This window comes from Ambystoma mexicanum, chromosome 1q (genome assembly GCF_040938575.1).
Source record: "Ambystoma mexicanum isolate Mex_15411 chromosome 1q, UKY_AmexF1_1, whole genome shotgun sequence".
Taxonomy (NCBI): Eukaryota; Metazoa; Chordata; class Amphibia; order Caudata; family Ambystomatidae; genus Ambystoma; species Ambystoma mexicanum.
Genome location: NC_090922.1, coordinates 1541303198 through 1541322491, shown reverse-complemented (window position 1 = coordinate 1541322491; position 19294 = coordinate 1541303198). Strand labels below are relative to the sequence as shown.

Genomic DNA, 19294 nt, shown 5'->3' with positions numbered 1-19294 from the left:
TACTAAAGGTAGTAAGCCAACCTCGTGCCTGCTATTATTAGATCAGGCCTTGAGCCTATGCTAGGGTAGATTAACCTGCTCTGTGTCCTGCATCTATAATAAAGGTAGTAAACCAGCCTTGTGCCTGCTATTATTAGATCGGGCCTTGAGCCTATGCTGGGGTAGATGTACCAGCTCAGTGTCCTGCATCTATACTAAAGGTAGTAAACCAGCCTTGTGCCTGCTATTATTAGATCCGGCCTTGAGCCTATGCTGGGGTAGATGTACCTGCTCCGTATCCTGCATCTATACTAAAGGTAGTAAGCCAGCCTCGTGCCTGCTATTATTAGATCAGGCATTGAGCCTATGCTGGGGTAGATGTACCTGCTCTGAGTCATGCATCTATACTGCAGGTAGTAAACTAGCCTCATGCCTGCTATTATTAGATCAGGCCTTGAGCCTATGCTCTGGTACCTGCTCTGTGTCCTGCATCTATACTAAAGGTAGTAAGCCAGCCTCGTGCCTGCTATTATTAGATCAGGCCTTGAGCCTATGCTGGGGTAGATGCACCTGCCCTGTTTCCTGCATCTATACTAAAGGTAATAAACCAGCCTTGTGCCTGCTATTATTAGATCAGGCCTTGAGCCTATGAAGGGGTCGATGTACCTGCCCTGTGTCCTGCATCTATACTAAAGGTAGTAAGCCAGCCTCATGCCTGCTATTATTAGATCAGGCCTTGAGCCTATGCTGGGGTAGATGTACCTGCTCTGTGTCCTGCACCTATAATAAAGGTAGTAAACCAGCCTCGTGCCTGCTATTATTAGATCAGGCCTTGAGCCTATTATGGGGTAGATGTACCTGCCCCGTGTCCTGCATCTATAATAAAGGTAGTAAACCAGCCTCGTGCCTGCTATTATCAGATCAGGCCTTGAGTCTATGCTGGAACACAAATGCCATCACTGTGGAATGCCGATGTTGCCCTTGAAAAGACATCTATTCATTATTGTGTCCAGCATGGATGGGGGAGGCGGACTTCAACAGAGCTGGTTTTGATCGCTGCCAATGCTATGAAAGGGGCAAAGGTGGCGGGGAACAGAGATTATTGGATATCTATAGGTTTTTGGTTTGGGTGGAAAGGCACTTTGTCTGCATCAGCTCTAAAATAAAAAGCTTTTCGAGATAATGTGCATTGAAATGCACACTTTTGCCCCCATTCAAACTCTCTGTTGAGGGCTGGGGTTGCTTGTTATGCTTCTCTCCTCAGTGCAACATGGGGCCACTTTGAAAACATTCTCCAGGGCCACTTCTGGTTCAGCACTTGGTCCGAGGGGAGGAAAAATAATAGAGAAATGGAATATGGAAGGGGGGGGGCATCTGCTTCATAAGCAAAGCACAATGTGTGCAGAGAGACAGTAGTTATTTACCTTTTGTAGTCTGTGCTTCTTACTTATTGATGAATACAAGGTCACACCAAGAGAGTTTTCAGGTCTGGAGAAAGCAAACATTATCATATGATTAATTCATCTACAATAAGAATGATCTCAAGTAAATACTACAAGCATTTCCATATATCCAGATGCTGCCTATATCACCCCTTCCTCTCAGTATATCACCCCCATTCCTCCCAGTATAGCACCCCCAACCCCCGTCCGGCCTCCCCCATTAGAAAGCAGAGGCAAGGCAAGAGGCCTGCTATAGACCCTTCTCACCACAGGGGTGTAGACTACCCCCCCCCCATAGCACAGACAGGTGAACGGCTTGAGAAGGGAAAGCAGAGGCAAGGCAGGATGCCTCCTATAGACACTTCTCACACCAGGGGCGTAGACTACCCCCCCCCATAGCACAGACAGGAGAAAGGCCTGAGAAGGGAAAGCAGAGACAAGGCGATATGCCTCCTATAGACTCTTCTCACCCCAGGGGTGTAGACTACCCCCCATAGCACATACAGAAGAAAGGCTTGAGAAGGGAAAACAGACAAGGCAAGATGCCTCCTATAGACTCTTCTCATCCCAGGGGTGTAGACTACCTCCCCATAGCACATACAGTAGAAAGGCTTGAGAAGGGAAAGCAAGGCAAGGGGAGACAAGGCAAGACGTTTCCTATAAAGACTCTTCTCATCCCAGGGGTGTAGACTACCCCCCATGGCACAGACAGGACAAAGGCTTGAGAAAGGACAGCAGAGGCAAGGCAAGATGCCTCCTATAGACTCTTCTCACCACAGACTCATCACCCCCTCTCCCCAAACCCACCGTATAGCACAGAGAGGAGAAAGCCCTGAGAAGGGAAAACAGAGACAAGGCAAGATGCCTCCTGTAGACTTTTCTCACCCCAGGGGTGTAGACTCTTCTCACCCCAGGGGTGTAGACTACTCCTCCCCCCCATAGCACAGACAGCGAAAGGCTTGAGAAGGGAAAGCAGAGGCAAGGCTAGATGCCTCCTATAGACTCTTCTCACCCCAGGGGTGTAGACTACTCCTCCCCCCATAGCACAGACAGCGAAAGGCTTGAGAAGGGAAAGCAGAGGCAAGGCAAGATGCCTCCTATGGACTCTTCTCACCCCAGGGGTGAAGACTGGCCTCCCGCCATGTATCTGCATAATCACTGCTTCCTCATTGGTGCAGCGTTTTCACCCTAGATCCTGAGCTGAGGAAGAGGGGAGGACTGGGGGGCCATGAACACACCCTCCTCTCAGAGCCTCGCAGAGTGACTTCTTCTTCTTCTTCGTGTTAGGATGACTCCAGAAATCTGAAGCTCGCGATTTCCATCTATTAAGATGATGTTCACCAAAAAGAGCACCAATCAGCCATCGACCTCCACTAGATCTCATCCCACTTCCCAGTCTCCCACACAAACTGAAGCAGGAACCTACACTGCTCATCCACCACCCTTCTTTTCCAACTGAACAGATCATATAACCCCTGTACAACCACCCCACTGCCACTCATCAGGACTCTGAGTAATTCCCGCTGCACATCAAACCTCACACAGTCCAACATATAATGAGACACAGTCTCTGGGCCCCCTCAAGCCTCGCGTGCTGCTGAAGTAACTCTACCCAGCAAACACTTCCATCCCGCCAACCCCGCATGACCCAGAGTAAGGCGATTCAAAATAGTTTCCTCTCTTCGTGTCAACTCTACCCCCCCTCAAACGCCCGAACCCGCACTTCCCTGCATACTGCATAGAACTGCCGTCCCTTTGAACTCATATCCCATTGATCCTACCACATATCCTTAATTTTTCCACGCACCATCACCTGTATCTCAGCCACACTCAATGGAACTTTCACATCCACATCCCCATACGCAGCCCGATCCACCATCTCATTACCCAAGACCCCACGACGACTGGGAACCTAAGCCAACTCCACCACGGTACCCCCTGCAACACACTCCTCTAATCGCTGTCTAATGAGCACAACTATGTCCCTCCTATCACAATTCCCCTCCTTGATAGCCAACAACGCACTCGAATCCACAAACACCACCACCCTAGACAACTGTTTCCCTATAATCCGAAGCACCGCCATATTAATAGCCATTAACTCAGCCGATACATCATCCGACAACCTAGCCACCCAAAGCTCCTCATCCGCATGAAACTAGCAAGCCATACCAACCCTGTTCCTCTCCGGATCCCTGGAACCATCCGTATTTACTTGAGCGCCAACTTTCCCCTCCACATACTGCACCGCCAATCTCTTAATCATGCCTCTATCACCACCTTGCCCAGATCCAAACAGACAATTGGATCATACTGCATCCAAATCGGTCCAACAACCCTATCCACATCTTCAACCATACACAACCCCTCCACCCCCAATCGTTTCACCAGCCTGTCTGCATGGAATCCAAAAGTCCCCCTTTCCTCTCCCAACTCCCACTCTTATAAGCATGCATCCAATTAACCTGCAGACACTTCTTCACAGGATGCCACACACTGAGGGATTTACAACGCAGCCAATACCTAGCACTCAGCTTCTCCCGTCTCAAATCCATTGGCAACATCCCTGCCAACACTTGCACGGCCTCTGCGGGGGATGACCGAACAGTCCCAGTCACAATTATCATTGCCCTTGCCTGGACACCATCCAACACATTAAGCTGAGTCCTACTATAACTGCACTACAGCTGAACTCCGAACTTCAGCACACTCCTGACCAACCCCACATACAACATTCCTCATACTTCTCTGCCATCCACCCCACTCCTGACCCGACACCGCCTTGTACAAATTAAGACGCTATTTACACTTTGCCACCGTCTTTTCCACTTGCAACTTCCATGACAGGCACGGATCCAAGAGCACACCAAGATACCGAAATTCCGTCACCCGAACCAACTCATCCCCGCTGTACTTGAGTTCCAAACTGACACCACTACGCTGTCTGTTGAACAACATACACACCGTTTTAGAGGAGGACACCTTAAATCCCCAATCCTGACACCACCTTTCCATTACCTCCAAAGCCTCTTGCAACTTTCCTTTAATCACTCCTCCCACCTTATCCCTAACCCAAATCACTCCATCATCTGCATAGAATCCCACCTGACAACCACATTCCCGAACTCTCTCTATAAGGTCATCCACCGCTACAAGAAACAAAATAGAGCTGATAACACTACCCTGAGGCGTCCCATTTTCCATCAAAAACTCTCGGGACAATGCGTCCCCAACACGCACTCGAAACGCCCTATTCATCAGAAAATCCTTAATCCAGGAAAACATCTTCCCCTCAACACCATTCTTTCGCAACACAAATAGCAACCCATCCCTCCACACCATATCATACGCCTTCTCCATATCAACAAAGATTGCCCCACCATTTCCCGACAGGACAATGCCTCCTCCACATCTGTTGCCAATCCCACAACCACATCCATCACAGATCTAGATTTACAAAACCCATGCTGATACACACTGCTCCGACTCCAGAAAGTGCACCAGACGGCCACACACCATTTTTTTCCATCACCTTGCACAACACAGATGTCAGAGCAATGGGACGATAGGACCCGCACAAACCAGCTGGCTTCCCCAATTTCAGAATTGGAAGGATGACACCCCTCTTCCACCCACTAGGCAATGTACCATGATCCCACACAACATTAAACAGCCGCAACACCTCCAGCAAGCAAACATCCGGCAAATGCTGCAAATAAATATACTGTACCCCATCCTCCCCCGGACTTGAATCCCATCAGCCCTTACCACAGCCCGCAACTCACTCTGCCATTTTCCGTCTGGACACCAGGGAATAATTTTCCGTGCTGTGCACACCCGCAAAATACTTTCCAAATGCCTTTGCTTTACCACCATCATCCACCATGTCACACCCCGCATCTGTAATCACTGAAATCCGAGTGCCGCCTCTCGCCTGCCTGGACATATGCCGAAACCTTGCCCACACCTTTGATAAAAATGTATCACTAGAGAGAGTACTACAAAAATTCCTCCAGTACATGCGCTTATGACATCGAATCACCCTCTGCACCAGTGCCCTAGCCTTTTTATATGCAACAATGTCCGCCACCGCTTTAGTATACATGGCCTTCCGCCGCTTCCTTTTCCATCCTGAACTACCGCTGTACATTCTGACAACCACCACGGGACCTCAGGTCTCCGGAAGATCTTACCTCGAGCCGGGGCCAATTCTGCCACAACACTCCGAAAGATATCTTGCAGAGCCAAATCCATTGCATCCACAGTGGTATGCACCCCCACCCCCTGAGCATCACTGAAACCCATCATACCCATCAACCTGCTACACCCCTCTCCAAACATCGCCCAATCCAAATTACGGAAGTTCCCCCCCCCCCTCGGGGCAGGACCTGCCGACTTCACCACCCTGACTCCTACCTCTACCGATATAGACCCGTGATCACTCCCCATCTCCCCATCCATCCTCAGTTTCCAAACACACTTAGAAACCATAGATGCCGATACCCATGTCAAATCCAAACAAGATCTCATTCCGGTATGAATGTCAGTCCTAGTATGCCCTGGCGAGTTCAATAAAACAAGTCCACACTCATCAGCCAGCACCTCCAAATTAGCCCCATTAACATCTGTCACAGCACTATTCCACAACGTATTATGACAGTTAAAATCCCCACAAAGAATATATTTGTCATGCTGCCTCAAGGGCTGCTGTAAAGCCCCCAAGTCAAGAGGTCTACACAGATTATAGAAATTTGAAATCACCAACACATCAAAACCCGTAAATAACCTCACTCTAATCAACTCCAATTCCCCTCCAAACTCAAGGACAGAACATTGAATACCAATCTTCACCAAAATGCATACTCCTCCCCCACAACCCGCCACTCTATCTTTCCTAAACAACACATATCCCGGAAAACGAAAATGAATACCCTCTCTTAACCATGTCTCCTGAACACATACGACATCAACATCACCCACTTTCACCAACTCTTTCTTCAACTCCTGCCCATTCGCCAACAAACTCCTCGCATTCCATTGCCACAACCTCAGACCCCTGAACCCTAATGGGGAACATCACCACCACTCATCTTATGTACATCCTTATCTGTGAGATTTCCAATCCTTAAATACATATTTGCTGCCTTCACCACCGCCTGTAACCTGTCCAATTTCGACTGACAACCAGCTGTCATATTAATAGTTGCAATAATAAAACACAACAAATCCGCCATTCTTATAGTAACACCCCCTCCAATCACTCCCTCAACCCCCAAAGACTGAACCTCCCCTACCTCCACCTGTTTCACCACTGCAGCAGGAATACCCACCACCACCTGCTCCTCCCATACCTTCTGAACTGGTGTTGCATAACTGATGTTTTGACTCACCTTAGTGCTCACAACCTTACAGGCCTCCACCTGAGCAACACACCCTCTAAAAAAAGCAACATGATCCCCACCACAATTGCAACACTTCGGTGTACAATCTGACACACACTCCTTAATATCATGGGGCCCACCACACTTCCCCCACCTCCTCTCCCTCCTACAAGACCGTGCTATGTGACCATACTCCTGACACTTATAGCACCTAAGGAGGGCTGGGACATATGGCTTCACCCGAAAACACTGAAACCCCAAAAACACATGCTCCGGCACCTCACTCCCCCTAAACCGAATAGTCACAGTCGTAGAAATTACACAGCCATCAGGATCTTTCCTCCCCAACCTCCATACCTCCAAAACCCCCATCTTCTGCAAGGAACTCACCATATCCCTATCATGCACACAAAGAGGTAGTCCATAGTCCATAAATCACTCCCGTACATACCACACCACCCTGACACAGTAACAGGATGGGCCTCATTACAACTTGTGCGGAATGGGTTTAATGGCGCTGGTAATGGTGCCGGCACCGTTAAACCCACTCCGCACTATTACGAGGTCCCCTCGCAGGACCCGCTATGGACGTCTGGTTTATTCAGATGACCATAGCGGGTCCCGCGAGGGGCCAGGGAGCTAACAACGAGCCCATTCAAAATGGGCCCGTTGTTAGCTCCCTCCCCATTCCCATTGAGCCCTATGAGGTGGTCGAATGGGAATGGGGAAGGCCCGGGCCCGGGTTCCCTGAAGGAGGAAATACCGGGCCCTCCATACTCGGAATGGCCCAGTATTTCCCCATTCAGGGAACCCGGACACGATTTTGGAGGCAGCCATGCCCTTATTAAGGGCATGGCTACCTCCGAAGTCGTAATGAAGCCCGATGTCTACTAAGACATCCCATATCCAACGCCTTGTTCCTGGTCACCTCACCCACACCCTTAACCAACAAATTCCCCCACTAATTACCTGAAAAGACTGCACAGCACCAATTCCTTTCCGGACTCACTCAGAAACCACAAAAGGGTTAACACCACTAAGATCTAGATCAGGCTTTGCCAACTTTATGACCACCTGCCAACCTGACTTTGTCTCCATGGATTCAACTGCAGCTTCATTCCTTCTCAAATACTGCTGTCCACCACCAGACCCCCACTGCCCTGCACCCTCCGATCCACAGGGGACCTACTCCGAAGCAGTGCCCCACCATCATCCCCAAGAGACCCCAACATCAACAACTGCCAAACCCTACGCCAGAGACTGGTGACCACCACCTGTACCCAACTTCCTTTTCCCACCAACCACCCTTTCCATTCTTCTTCCCACCTTCCCATCCAGCGTTCATAAGGGAGCCCTTATCAGTTGCACCACCACCAATCCCTGTAGACCCATGGGTCCCGTTACTGCTCAATGTATCACTCTTCCCAGGCGCAGGAAGCAGGACATACGCCATATTGCCCTGCCATATTGCCCCCCCCATACCACCACCCGCAGCCGCTGTCTCCAGAGTATTCCCTGCCCACTCATAACGGCGGGCAGGGTCACCCAGCACGCACATACCAACCACCACGCACATACCAACCACCACCATGCACGTACCAACCACCACCACGACGCACGTACCAACCACCACCACGACGCACGTACCGACCACCACCACGACGCACGTACCGACCACCACCACGACGCACGTACCGACCACCACGACGCACGTACCAACCACCACGACGCACGTACCAACCACCACGACGCACGCACCAACCACCACGACGCACGCACCAACCACCACCACCACGCACATACCGACCACCACCACGCACCAACCACCACGCACGTACCAACCACCACCACGCACCAACCACCACCACGCACGCACCAACCACCACGCACGCACCAACCACCACCACCACGCACGTACCAACCACCACCACCACGCACGTACCAACCACCACCACCACCACGCACCAACCACCACCACGCACCAACCACCACCACGCACGCACCAACCACCACCACGCACGAGAATGAGGGAAAAATGCCTGCAGCCTGTATAATCCTGCTGAGACACCGCTTTAACATTTTAGCAAGACCTTAATCGGTGCTTCTATGGCAGGAACAAATAAAAGTAACCCTGACTTAGAAAATCATGCATAATTTAAAAAACACCCTTTTCGGGGATGCATGTGCTGCAAGTGCCGCCATAGCTCCTTCAATGCTGACTGCTCCAGACCTTCCTAGCCTCAGAAGCAGCAACTCTGGGACCCGGAGACTCCAAGCTCTTCCACGGAGGCCCAGAGAAGAGCGTGAAAACCCCGAGTCTCTGGGTTAAAACCGGAGGTTAGGCAGTTATGAGCAACAGGGTGGGGAAAGGGGAAGGTAGACATGAATTGCAACAAAGATAAATAATTGAATTAATAGTACAAAGAATCAGAATAACAGGGAGGAGAGACAAACCGGTTATGCCTTGTGAGTGTTCAGAACGTGCAAGTGCATAGGGAAGGGATGGGTAAGGGATAGGAGCTGTGGTGCTCATGGAATAGTGCTCAGGGTGAAGTGCTTAAGAAGAAAAGAACGTAAGTGCAACCTAACGTGGGAGCCTAAGTAAGTGCAGTAAAAGAGACAGCGGCTGGGATGAGAGATGTGTGGGGGGGTCAGGGCCCTGAGGATACATAAGGGCCCTGCACATCAGTCACGCTACAGTATGATAAGCAGGGAAGAGAGGAGGAGAAGGAAGAGGTAAAGAGAAAGGTCTTGAGACTTATTTGGCCTCAAGTCCAGGGACCGCATCTCTCCTGCCCTACAAAGCCTTCACTGGCTCCCGGTCTCAGCACGGATTACATTCAAATCCCTCTGTATCATCCACAAGGCTATCTGGGGCCGGGGACCACTCTATTTTCAAAGCTTCCTGACCAAATACTTCCCTTCTAGACCACTGCGGTTCCTCTGGCACCAACTCCCTGCATGTGAAACTGTTTGCTAAACAGAGAGCTGGTGGTCAAACACTTTCCTCGGCGGGCTCCTTTCTGTGGAATAGCCTCCCTCTCCCTCTTATATTCTTAAGCCGGGGCCAGATCCGCCACAACACTCTGAAAGATGCCTACCAAAGCCAAATCCAACTCATCCACAGGGCACCACCCACCCCATCACACCCAGCAACCTGCTACACCCCTCCTCAAACTTCACCCAATCCAAATTAGGGAAGTTACAACCCCTCGGGGCAGGACTCGTCGACTTCAACACCCTGACATCTACTTCCACAGATATAGACCCATGATCACTCCCCATCTCCCCATCCGTCCTCAATTTCCACAAACACTTAGAGAACAAAGAACCCGATACCCAGGTCAAATCCAGGCAAGACCCATACCCGTATGAACATCAGTCCTAGTATGCCCTGGTGAGTTAAATAAAACAAGTCCGCAATCATCAGCCAGCACCTCGAGACTAGTCCCATTGACATCTGTCACAGGACTATTCCACAGTGTATTGTGACAATTAAAGTCACCACAAAAAATATATCTGCCACTCTGCACCATGGCACGCTGCAATGCCCCCGCATCAAGAGGCCTACACGGATTACAAAAATTCAAAACAACCAACACACTAACACCCACAAACAACCTCACACCAATCATTTCCAACTCCCCACCAAACTCAAGGACAGAACATTGAATACTAGTCTTCACTAAAATACAGACCCCTCCCCCACGACCCGCCACTCTATCCTTCCTAAACAACACATACCCCGGAAAGTGGAAATTAGTACGCTATCTCAACCACGTATCCTGAACACATGCAACATCAACATCACCCACCCTCAACAACTCCTTCAACTCCTGCCCATTCGCCAACAGACTCTTTGCATGCCATTGCCACAACTTGAGACCCCTGAACGCCTAATACACAAGCTCCGGCACCTCACACCCCCTAAACCCAATAGCCACAGTCATAGAAGTAATGCCCCCATCAGGGGCTGTCATGGTCATGGGCCCTCATTACAACACTGGCGCTAAACCATGGCGCTATTAGCACCATGGTTGGTGCCAGTGGTGTAACGGGTTCGCCATGGTTCAATGGGGAATTACCACCCCATTCCAAGGTTGGGGGGGGGAAGTAATTCCCCATTGAACCATGGCCCTTCCCCATTCCCATTTCCACCCCATAGGGCTCTATGGGAATGGGGAAGGTGCTAAGTACGGTACCGCTAATTGCGGTACCGTACTTAGCACCAAGGTCCCTTTGCGGGTCCCTACTTTAACGGCTGGTCTAGACCAGCCGTTCAGGTCGGGTCCCGCAAAGGGACCTCGTAGTAAGGGGACAAGTGTTAAACAGAGCCGCAGCCTTTTACGGCGCCGTTAAACACTTAGCGCCAGGGTCCTAATGAGGCCCATGAAGTCAGGGGCACAGGCATGCAGGGGTCGCATGCACAGGAGACCTGGGTGGACGCTGTCCTGGCGCCTTTTGCGCCAGGCTCATGAACAAAAGTAAATAAGAACATCCATATAACACAAAAAAAGCTTTTATTATGGACATAGCACTTCAGATGCATTAACCTTCAACATTCCATCCATTAAGCACTTCAGATGAATTAACCTTGAACATTCCATCCATTAAGCACTTCAGATGCCTTAACCTTGAATATTCCATCCATTAAGCAGCCCCAAGTGTATTCTTGGGTGTGGCTGCTAATGGATTCACAGCTATATAAGCTGCCCTGATAATCAAGACAGACGCTACGCGTTATTCTGCACTTACCAGCAGCGTAACGCTCACCGTCGCCTGAGGTCAGACCTGCTTACCTTTGAAGACCCTGCTTCCTGGACATCCTGCTTCCTGCCAGCATACTTACCAACTGGGGGAAGCTGTTCTTACCTGTACATCTCTCCGGCGTACCGAGCATTCATCTTTACACTTTCCGGTACGCCGAAATATTCATCTTGGCACCGCAGCACAACACGCTCCAACAGAAGACAAGGTTAGACATCGAAAAAACAATCAGTTTAAGGTTGCCCTTCGCCATACTTCGCGCTTTTCCTTAACCCATCACTTACCTGCTGTCGAACGTTGCGGTAGCATCAATCTTCCATCCGGCCGCGTCTAGAGTCTCACAGCTGCATTGAGGCCGCATTTCCATTTAAGGGAAGAAAACAGAAGAGAGAGATTATCGCGGGCATAAGGAGCAACATATAAAGACATTAAACAGAACAAACAGAATCACAAGAGCTCAATAAAGACTTACCAATCATAAGGAGAAGCCTAGTCGCAGCTGAAATGGACTAATCCTTATCAGGGATCAGTGAAGGAACTAGAACCCATTCAACGCGCCCCTGCCAGAAGTAGCAGGATGGAGGGCTTACCTTCCATAATTCACAGATAAGCTTTATGGGCCAGCGTATGCTCACAGAAACCGTACTTTGGGGAGAAGTGTTTGAGAGGTACAACAATCACAGATTGGCACACTCACACACTCTTATCTCCACGCAGGAGCAGCATCACCATGTACCACCGCTGACAGCTTTTCTACTGAGGGAGAGGCCTGTAGGGGGGGTTATTCAAATCCAGGGAGGGCTGCAACCGTGCCCCAACGCCTTCGCAGAGACCAGGTGAGCGTAACAGAATGCGAAGCCTCAAAAACTCTCTGCCTGGACGTGCTGGAATCTTCAGAAACAGATCAGTTAGCTCTCTTACTAGGGGAATTACGGGCTGAAGTACATGCTTCAAGACAGAAAACCAATGCATTACGGAGAGATCTTATTGTAACCCGAGAAACAACTGACAAATTGGCAAGACAAATGCTACAGGAACAAGCAGGACAGGTTCCACTTCCTGGAGTAACCCATTCTTCTCATTCTTCCACACCACACTAATCAACACCGGTTCCGGTGGTTCTTCCTGGAGCAGTGCCTCTAGCCCCTCCCGAAACACTTCATCGGTGACCCAAACAAGTTTGCTATATTTATGAACCAATGTCGCCTTCATTTTTTGTGCAGACCAGGAGCCTTTCCTAATGACCAAGCCAAAGTGGCGTTTGTACTTTCGTATTTAGGAGGTAGTGCGGTGGACTGGTCTATAACTTTGGTAAACCAAGATGACCCTTTACTCAGGAACTTTGGGAATTTCCAACATGAGATGGAGAAATTGTTTGCCCGTCATACTCAAGTACAAGCTCTGGATAACGAGTTGTCACTCAGACAAGGGATTCAAGATCTATTAACCTATATAACAACCTTCAATCATCTTGTAGCCCAGACCAACTGGCCAGAGGAGAAGAGGACTACACTCTTTTACCGAGGGTTATGTGAAGAACTTAAGGATGTGCTGGCGCAAGTGGTGAATCACCCTGAGGGGTGTACGGACTACATAGACCTGACGGTACAACTCGATCATAGGTTGCAGAATCGGAAAATGGATTGAGCTAGATCAGAGGGACGGTCAGTTTACGTACAACCTCGTGAGAATCAGACTAAACCACATGAACAGTCTGAGCCAATGCAAATTGGTGGATTTCGAAGTCCCATTACCAAAGCAGAAAGCGAAAAAAGAAGATAACAACAGCTTTGCTTATATTATGGACAAGCAGGTCACTTGCTCTGTGACTGCCCGGTAAAACCACCCAAGAAAACGGATGGGGCAACAGACAAAACTGATGAAGAACAGAACTCGAGAAACGCCAATGCCCGGCAAGTGTAGGGGTCTGCTTGTCGAGCATGAAAAAGGAATCCGTGCAGACCTCACATCTAGTCATTCAAGTGCTTTTGGTGAATTACAAGCAACCATCAAAAATACATGCCTTGGAGGCATATATTGATTGTGGAGCTGTGGGTATCTACATTGACCAAGATTTGGCTCTCCGAATAGGCCTTGTTCTCCGACAGAAGCAGAAATCGGAAAATGTCACTGCCGTTGATGGTTCTCGGCTATCATCCGGCCCAGTGACACAATACACTGAGAAAGTAAAGCCTCTGTGTCAGGACGGGCATCAAGAGGACATTACTTCTGATTTCATCGGTGCTTCCCATTTCCAGATGATATTGGGAATGCCCTGGCTGGAGACCCACAATCCTAGGATCGACTGGCGGAAACAAGTTCTGACATTTCCTCATGATTGTGCCGACACATGTTACAAGAAAGATAACACCAATCTGAAACCAAAGAAAGGAATCGTGTTGGGCCTCATCAGCTCCTTACCGCTTGAATACCAAGATTACCAGGATGTCTTGAAAAAAGAGCAAGCCAACGTTTTGCCCCCGCACAGATCCTACGATTGTCAAATAGATCTTATACCCGGAGCCCGGTCCCTTGCAGCCGAATTTACGCTCTAAAAGAACAGGAAAACCGGCATCTTAGAACTTATCTGGATCAGTTCCTGGCGAACGGTTTCATTTGCCCGTCCAAGTCACCTGTCTCCTCGCCCTTATTATTCGTGCCTAAAAAGAAGGGATACTTAAGAACTTACCACTTATACTAGAGCTCCTAGATCAAGTGAAACATGCTCAAATATACACAAACTGGATTTAAGAGGAGTGTACCATCTTGTAAGAGTAAAAGAAGGAGGCGAGTGGAAAACTGCCTTCCACACGAAGTACGGCCTCTTTGAATACCAGGTCATGCCCTTCGGACTATGTAATGGCCCTGCAGCATTCCAATTTTTATGAATGATGTACTCCGTGAACTATTGGACGTTTGCGCTCTTGTTTAGATTGACGACATTCTTTTCTACTCAAATTCCATGGAAGAACATGTAGGCCATATCCGGGCAGTCTTAGAAAAGCTTCGATAACCCCAATTATATGCCAAGTTGGAAAAAATGTTTTTCCATGTAACCGAGGTCGAGTTTCTCGGTTTCATGCTCACACCACAAGGCGTACATATGGACACACGAAAGGTGGTTACAATCCTCCAATGGCCCTCACCAACCTCCACGAAAGGAGTTCAAAGCATACTTGGATTTGCCAACTTTTACCGTCGGTTTATACCTGGGTTTTCACAAATTGTACATCCAATGACCTCCTTGTTAAAGAAAAATCAAAAGTTCCATCGGTCGACAAAAGCTGAAGAAGCCTTCCAGAAGTAGAAACTAGCATTCACTACAGCACCAGTCTTTCGACACCCACGACCAGACCTACCTTACATAGAGGGTCATTCCGAGTCGGGCGGTAGAGGATACTGGGCACCGGTAAGGAGACCGGTGCCGGTAATCCCCTACCGCCCGATTCCGAGGTCCCCTAACATGAACCGTAAGGGACGTTTGGTCGGACCAAACGTACCTTACCGGTCCCGTTAGGGGACCAGGGCGCAAATAACGGGCTTGCTATTAGCGATCCCGTTATTTGCGCCCTCCCCATTCACATTGAGCCCTAAGGGGGCTCAAATGGGAATGGGGAATGGTTTGGTCAATGGGGATTTACCGGTTCCTTCGGGGTCGGAATGGACCGGTAAGTCTCCATTGTACCAAACCGGAGTCGGTACCGGTATGGGAGGCAGCCATGGAGCGAATTGCTCCATGGCTACCACCATACTCAGAATGACCCCCCATAGTTGGAACAGATGCTTCAAAAATAGCCATAGGAGAAGTATTGTCACAACGAGACCCTGAAACAGGACAATTACACCCCGTTGCATTCTGGTCCTGCAAATTTTTCAGCCCCTGAGTTGAACTAAGCAATCACAGATAAGGAATTAATGGCGATTAAAGCAGTATTCAAGGCCTGGAGACATTGGGCCTCATTACACGGTAGGCGGTAAGGGTTTACCGGTACCGGAATTTTACCGGTACCGGTAAACCCTTACCGCCTTACTACGAGATCCCTTTGCGGATTGGAGAATTTAACGCCTGCTTTTTACAGGCGTTAAAAACCAACCCGCAAAGGGACCAGGGAGCTAATTACGGTACCGCAATTTGCGGCACCGTAATTAGCGCCTTTCCCATTCCCATTATGCTCTATGGGGCAAAAATGGGAATGGGGAAGGACAATGGGGGAAAGGGGAATTACCGCCCCGCCAACCTTGGAATAGGGCGGTAATTCCCCTTTCCACCAAGGCGGTGCCGGTATTTTACCGGCATGGACCAAGGTGCTAATAGCACCTTGGTCCACCGCCATCCGTGTAATGAGGCCCATTACCTTCTTGGGGTGAGACATACGGTCACTGTCATCACGGACCACCGTAACTTGCAATACTTGAAAACCGCCAAAGCACAATCCTCGTGTCAACTTCTTTGGGCCCTCTTTTTCGCTGAATACGATTTCATTATCACTTATAGACCTGGAGTACGCAATGGGAAGGCAGACGCTCTATCATGCATGAGTGAAGAAAAAGAGGCTTTTACAGCATCCAACCCCATGGCCATAATTCCTGAGGAAAGGATTCAAACCAGAATAGCTGCCACCACGTGTGTAGATGACCAAAGAACCAGTTTGCAATCCCTGATGGATCAAGCAACACAACAGGAATGGCTGTTAAAAGGTGACCAGTATACCATCGAAGACAATCTACCGTATTTCCATCAATATTAGTATCTGATCGCAGAACTCAATTTGTTTCTGCCTTTTGGAGAAAGTGTTGTACGATTGCCAAAATCGACCTCTGGTTGTCCACAAGCCATCACCCTCAAACTGATGGGCAAACTGAACGAACCAACCAAACTGTAGAGCAATATCCCAGGTGTATGTTGCAACAGTCTGAGGATTCTTGGAAAAATATTCTCTCGATAGCTGAGTATGCATACAACAACTCAGTTCACACAAGCACAGGCAAACTCCATTCTATACTGTGCACGGAAGACATCGAGGACATCACTATTTGATCCACCCGATACCCTGGAAATGCCAGCCATAAAAAACTTGCATAAAACCATCACTTAAGGCGGTGACAGAGCATCTGACTAAGGCTAAGGAAAGACAAAAACTGTTTGCTGATCGGCATTGGAAGGAAGCTCCCGCTTACCAGTTTGGAGAAAAGGTGTGGTTAACATCCAAATACATTCCCCTGAAGGGGCCAAGAGCTTTCCGCCCAAGATACATGGGCCCCTATACTATAAAGTCCATAATCAATCCTGTCGCCATAGAATTGGAGTTACCATCTCACATGAAAATTCACCCTGTATTTCATGTCTCTCTCCTCAAACCAATGATATCCAATACACGGCTTAGTTCTCTGCCAGAGGCCGAAGTAATAGATGGCGAACCAGAATATGAAGTTAAATCCATCCTGGACTCCAAGGTGGTTTGATCAAAATTGTATTACCTAATTGACTGGAAAGGTTACGGACCTCAAGACCGAACATGGGAACCCAGTGAAGATGTCCATGCTCCGCCTTTAATCAGACAGTTCCATCGCAATAATCCCACCAAACCAGGACGGGGAGGAGAACCACCCTTGAGAGGGGCCTTGAGGGGAGTGCTGTCATGGTCATGAAGTCAGGAGCATGGGCATGCAGAGCTTGCATGCACAGGAGACCTGGCTGGACACTGTCGGCGCCAAGCTCATGAACAAAAGTAAAAAAGAACATCCATATAACACCAAAAAGCTTTTATTATGGACATAGCACTTAAGATGCATTAACCTTGAACATTCCATCCATTAAGCACGCAGATGCATTAACCTTGAACATTTCATCCATTAAGCAGTTCAGATGCATTAACTTTGAACATTCCATCCATTAAGCAGCCCTAAGTGTATTCTTGGGGGTGGCTGCTAATGGATTCACAGCTATATAAGCTGCCCTGATCCTCAAGACAGACGCTTCGTGTTTTTCTGCACTTACAAGCAGCGTAAGGCTCACCGTCATCTGAGGTCAGACCTGATTACCTTTGAAGACCCTTCCTGGACATCCTGCTTCCTGCCAGCATACTTACCAACTGGGGGAAGCTGTTCTTGCCTGTACATCTCTTCGGCGAACCGAGCATTCATCTTTACACTTTCCGTAATGCCAAAATCTTCATCTTGGCACCGCAGCATGACATGCTCCATCGTCGACAGCAGCGCCTGCAAGGAAAAACAGAAGACAAGGTTAGACATTGAAAAAAAAGTCAGTTTAAGGTCGCGCTTCGCCATAGTTCACGCTTTTCCTTAAACCATCACTTACCTGCTGTTGAACGTTGCGGTATCATCAATCTCCCATCCGGCCGCGTCTCGCGTCTCACAGCTGCATTGAGGCCGTATTTCCATCTAAGGGAAGAAAACAGAAGAGAGACATTATTGCAGGCATAAGGAGCAACATATAAAGACATTAAACAGAACGAACAGAATCACAAGAGCTCAAGAGACACTTACCAATCATAGGGAGAAGCATAGTCGCAGCTGGACTGCACTAATCCTTATCAGGGATCAGTGTAGTAACTGGATCCTATTCAACATGCCCCTGCCAAAAGTAGCTGGACGGATACCTTACCTTCCATAATTCACAGGTGAGCTTTATGGGCCGGGTTATGCTCACAGAAACCGTACTTTGGGGAGAAGGGTTCGAGAGGTACAACAATCACAGATTGGCACACTCACACACTCTTATCTCCACACAGGAGCAGTATCACCGTGTACCACCGCTCACAGCTTTTCTACTGAGGGAGAGGCCTGAAGGGGGGGGGGGTGATTCAAGTCCAGGGAGGGCTGCAACCGTGCCCCAACGCCTCTGCAGAGACCAGGTGAGCATAACAGGGCCTTTCCAAACTAACCGCCACACCACCAAAACAAACAACTCCTGCAAGGAACTCACAATATCCTTGTTAGGCACAGAGAGATACCCTATAAATCACCTTCTTAAACACAGCACCACCCTGTTCTGACACAGAAACAGGGTGTCTCCCAAAGACTACCCAAATCCCGTGCCTCGTTCCTGGTCACATCATCCACAACTTTAACCAACAATCGCCCCCCACTGATCACCTGGGGAGACTGCACAGCTAAAATCCCTTTCCGGACCCACTCTGACACCACAAAAGGGTTAACTCCACCAAGATCTTGATCCGGCTTTGCTGACTTTATAACCACCTGCCAACTCAACTCTGCCTCCATGGGCTCAACCCCAGACTCACACCCACCCACACACTGTCATCACCATGCGAACCCCTTCCTCCCCCCACCATCAACACCATCTCCTACCAAACCCTCTGCCAGAGACTGGTAACCACCACCCGCACCCTATTTCCCTCTCCCACCATCACCCTTATAACCTTTCTTCCCACTTCTCCCCCCTCCAGTCCTAAGGGCCCCTTTGTTAGGCACACCACCACCAACCAATGCATCCCCAAGGGTACCCTTGCTGCTCAAAGCATCACCCCGCCCAGGAGCAGTCCTAACATCGTCTGGCAGCCTCACCCCCATACCACAGCCCACAGCTGCCTTCTCCAGAGCATTCCCCTTCCCACTCATAGCGGCGGGCAAGGACAACCACCACGCACGTACCGACAACCAAATGCTGTGTCACTTTCAACCCCCAGCTCCGAACCCATACAGCCCCCACCAGCATCAAGTTAGTCAACGCTGTCACTACAG

At 49.2% G+C, this 19294-nt stretch overlaps 1 long non-coding RNA gene across 1 annotated transcript in view; it reads right to left on the bottom strand.

Moving 5' to 3' along the window:
• The window catches only part of LOC138551525 (uncharacterized), a 132454-nt gene that overhangs the window by 5224 nt on the left and 107936 nt on the right, over positions 1-19294 (bottom strand). The window contains exon 2 of the long non-coding RNA XR_011295247.1: positions 1404-1467. This is a non-coding gene — a long non-coding RNA (uncharacterized lncRNA). The remainder of the gene's footprint in view (positions 1-1403; positions 1468-19294) is intronic.